The sequence below is a fragment of the Felis catus genome, chromosome B1 (genome assembly GCF_018350175.1).
Source record: "Felis catus isolate Fca126 chromosome B1, F.catus_Fca126_mat1.0, whole genome shotgun sequence".
NCBI classification, from domain to species: domain Eukaryota; kingdom Metazoa; phylum Chordata; class Mammalia; order Carnivora; family Felidae; genus Felis; species Felis catus.
Window position 1 is genome coordinate 62,471,217 of NC_058371.1, and position 4,616 is coordinate 62,475,832.

At 42.0% G+C, this 4,616-nt stretch overlaps 1 pseudogene; it reads left to right on the top strand.

Annotated features, from left to right (window-relative positions):
- Window positions 1-3,679: 3,679 nt before the first annotated feature.
- LOC109496784 lies at window positions 3,680-3,925 on the top strand (annotated as a pseudogene).
- Window positions 3,926-4,616: the final 691 nt, after the last annotated feature.

Consider the following 4,616-nt stretch of genomic DNA (forward strand, 5'->3'; position numbering starts at 1 on the left):
CTTGGGTCTCTTCACTCTTTTTTTTTTCCATGTAAAATCATTTGGTGATTCATTATCAGTCTCTTTTGAGCCTTACACAAAATTTCTTCAACTTTAAGTGTGGGATTTATGATTTTCATCCAGAAGATGGCAAACAGTCCTTGAAAACACTTAGCTGAGTCACTTTGATCCATCATGTGAACTTCCAGAAGTCCCAGCATATTTCATGGGGCAGAGAGCCCTGCTCTCTGGGAAATGCTCATCTCCAAGATTTGGGTAAGACTGTCAGGATGAATTAGCATTAAATGCAACATTCATTATCCCTGCAACTTGCAAGAGGTGAGAAGGAAGATGCAGCTTCTCTGTCAAAGGAGATTTGTCTTTTTGTGTAGTGAAATCAACAAAGGCATCACCTACAAGCCTCAGAGGACACAGTTGGAAAATATTATATAACATGATATTTATATGGAAATCCCAAACATCTAAGGAGTAGCAAATACTAGATAAGTAAGAAAATAATTCCCTGAACCACAGCACTAAGTGTCACAATGTTCATTTGCTGTAAGTTACATGGATCACGTTTAGAATAGGCTTTCAAGTTCTTACTCAGAAGCCATTGTTCATATTTTAGGCGTTATTATATTAAATTTGGTTAACTTGTTCTTGGTTCATGACAAATGAAACGCACAACATCAGAAGGAATACATTGTTTGGGGAAGAAGATAGTTTTAATAACATACATATTGAAAGCAAGGAGAAAAAACAAATGACAAACAGAAGCACCACTTCAAAAAGCATTCTATTTATTTATTTTTTTAACATGTATTTATTTTTGAGAGACAGAGAGAGAGAGACAGAGCATGAGCATGGGAAGGCCAGAGAGAGAAGGAGAGACAGAATTCTAAGCAGGATCCAAGCTCTGAGCTGTCAGCACAAAATCTGACGCAGGCCTCAAGCCCACAAACTGTGACATCATAACCTTAGCCCAAGTTGGACACTTAACTGACTGAGCCACCCAGGCACCCCTAAATTTTATTTTTATTTATTTATTTATTTATTTATTTATTTATTTATTTATTTATTTTTAACGTCACAAGCATTCTAGCCTATGGCCACTTATTAAGTGCCAACAAGTCAACACGCCTTGAAATTTTCACTGTTATATGGCTCCAAGTTATAACTGATATTCAAAATTATGACTTTATACTAATAAGAAAAATTAATAATGTGTAATATACATGATTTTGCAGCTTTAGCAATGATGGTTGAATGAGTATCAGTGACAAAAGTTTTCTTCCACTAAATCCCGTGTAATACAATTTAAAAATATTCATTGTTCAAAAAGATTTACAAATTACATTCAAATATATACAATCAAGCAAAACTAATCATGGATATATGTAAATATTCTTCAGCGATAAGAAACTTAAGAATAAAAGCAATAAAAATAATAAGAATTTCTGGATGAAAAAATATTTGATTTATAAAGTATGTGATGGAGGTGGGGAAATAGCTGAACATTGACAAAACGGCAACAATGTAGGAGATCCAACCTGCCTCCCCCAAAAGAGATCAACAATTAGAGAGCTATCCATGAACAGAGACAGCACTGGGGGAGCTCTGGAGTCCACCTAAGAAACTTTAGCCACACATTAAAACAAAAAGTCTAAGAATAACAAAACAAGAAGAAAAGAAAAACAGCTTCATTTTGCCTGCATCATTGCTCAGAGGGCCAGCATTGCTCAGAGCCACAGTGGAACTTCCAGCTCAAAAGAGTTACCCCCAGTGGGAAAAGAAGAGTTGGGTGTACAACCAGCTTCCCCAGCCATTCAGGGCACTGTGCAAAGGTTCCACTTAAACCTCACTCAAGTCAGACTGGCAAAGCTGAGACCTATAGAGACGGCTAGAAACAAAGAAGAAAAGCAGGGGGTTCCAGCAGCAGCCACTCAGCAAGAGTGAACGTGGTTCACAGTGACGTGCTCTGCAGACAAATCCAGCAGCCTTCACCAGTGAAAGGAAAGTGATGGGCAGTGCGGCCACTGCAGACCCCCTGCAGATTTCACTAGCTTTTGCCCCACAGGAATTAGCAATTGCTGATGTTAGCCATCTGAGTACCTCCCACCCCCTGCCCCCAGCCCTGCTGGAGCCCGGGAACTGCACTGGCAGCCAGCCCAGGCCTCTGAAGCTTCATGGGTACAGGACACCACTCTAGATCACAACAGCTGATCCCCACCCCGGGCATGTACTCAGGACCACCCCTCCAGCTGTGCGCTTTCATGCCACTGACCTGCCACCTGCCAACAGTGTCCACTTCAGCGCACACACCTTCAGGGAGACTGTGCAACCCCAGGAAAGCACACCGACCACACCCAGGCCCTTCACGGGTGCTTGTGGGCCCGAAGCAAGCCCTCTATCCTGTCACCGGCCTCCCCTGCCACGCACTGAGGCAAGATCCAGAGAACAGAGTAATGTACACTGACTCCCAGGGCTCCTGCAGCTGCCAGCGTAACCCACGGCCGGCCCCAGCTCTTGCTTCCCGGCCTGAGTCCCAGCAGTAGATGTGTGTCTGCAACCAGCCCCTGCCACTACGCAGGTACCTGCAGCTGGCCCCCACAGCAGAGCGTGTGCACACCGCTGGCTCTGGCCACCACTGCTGCCTGGCCGGTCCCTGCCACTGGATGTTAAGGCACAGGGGAGGACCTCAGCAGCCCCTGGAACCAACTACAGCCTATGCACATTGCCAATAAATAATAAAATAAATCAAAATGAAGTGGAACAGAACCAACACCAGGAGGAATCATAAGATCCCTGAGTAGTAAAAGCACTGAAATCAAGCATGCTCTAAGAGATATGGAAGTAGAGTGAAAAAAAAAAAAACCAATATTAGGTAAGTGTCAAGCACGAATCCTTATAACATTTGTTGATTAAAATCAGGGAGACACGGTTTCAGAAACCTCTGGGGATAACATATCACCCATAGTGACTGAATATAGACAAATTGTCACTCATCTGTTTGCACAACAGAAAGATATTTTCAGGGGCGCCTGAGTGGCTCAGTCGGTTGAGCGTCCGACTTCGGCTCAGGTCACGATCTCGCGGTTGGTGAGTTCGAGCCCCGCGTCGGGCTCTGGGCTGATGGCTCAGAGCCTGGAGCCTGCTTCCGATTCTGTGTCTCCCTCTCTCTCTGCCCCTCCCCCGTTCATGCTCTGTCTCTCTCTGTCCCAAAAATAAATAAACGTTAAAAAAAATTTAAAAAAAAAGATATTTTCAGGTTTAACAAAGCCTTGGGAAATTTGTTAATTAATTTTTCTGTAAAAATCAAGAATGTGCACTCAAGAGAACCACTGATTGAACGTAAGAAAGAACACAAGTGTGAAAACAGTATTATAGTACCGATGTATAATGATTATCGAATTGATATTGAAACTCCACAGGATGAGAAGATTGATATAAGAGGAGAAATATTGTCAACAAATATAATTATTAAACTTTGTGTTCTAAAATGGAGTCATAATGTTAGCTGCATAATGTTAGATTCACAAATGGGAAGGAGAGTCAGAGACAAATAAAAAGGAAAGGCAAAATTAAGTTTGTACATGATTTCTTATTTTCCTTGTTTCCATTTACAGAACCACTGTTAGCGGCAAATTGTCTTCAATTTAGAAATTAAATTGGGCCTTTGACTCATTGCATCCGAAAGAGTGAGATGGGTCACCAGCAGCTCTCCTGGAGCCATCCCAGGAAATCTGGCCCCGGTTCTTGAGACATCTGCTCAAAATGGTGCCTTCTGATCCATAAATATGGCCTCGATATGTGCCACCAGTGTTTTCGTCAGTGCGCGAAAGATAGAGGTTCTATTAAGTTGAATGAAGTGAACCTCCTTGAGCGGATCATCCAAGAGGCCTACCTTAATTGCAGATATTCAAGATACATACCTTCATGCTAACTCACTGTACATAAAATAAGTATAGTTCAATTATGAGTGTTTTAATGTGTAAAAAATTAAAGTTACAAATTAAAATTAAACTGGGATATTCAGAGAATTCAAAATGTTTGACTTTTTTTTTTGAGAGAGAGAGCAGTGGAAGGACAGGGAGAGAGAGAGGATGGCAAGCAGGCTCCATGTTTAGCACAGAGTCCAACTCTGGGATCAATCCCACCACCATGAGATCACAACCTGAGCAGAAATCAAGAGTTGGACACTCAACCAACTGATCCACCAGGAGCCCTGACATATTTTTTGTTTTGTTTTGTTTTGTTTTGTTTTTTTAAGTATCACAAGTTAGGGGCACCTGGGTGGCTCAGTGAGTCAAGCGTCAGGCTTCCGCTCAGGTCATGATTGGCTCAGGTCATGATCTAGCAGTTCGTGGGTTTGAGCCCCATGGCAGGCTCTGTGCCAACAGCTCAGAGCCTGGAGCCTGCTTTGGATTCTGTGTCTTCCTCTCTCTCTACCCCTCCCCTTCTCACACTCAGTCTTATCTCTCTTTCTCAAAAATAAACATTAATTTTTTTTAATGTATCAGAAGTTAATATTAAGTATTACATTACAAATCATTATCTTTATTTTTTTTAATTTTTTTTTAACGTTTATTTATTTTTGGGACAGAGAGAGACAGAGCATGAACGGGGGAGGGGCA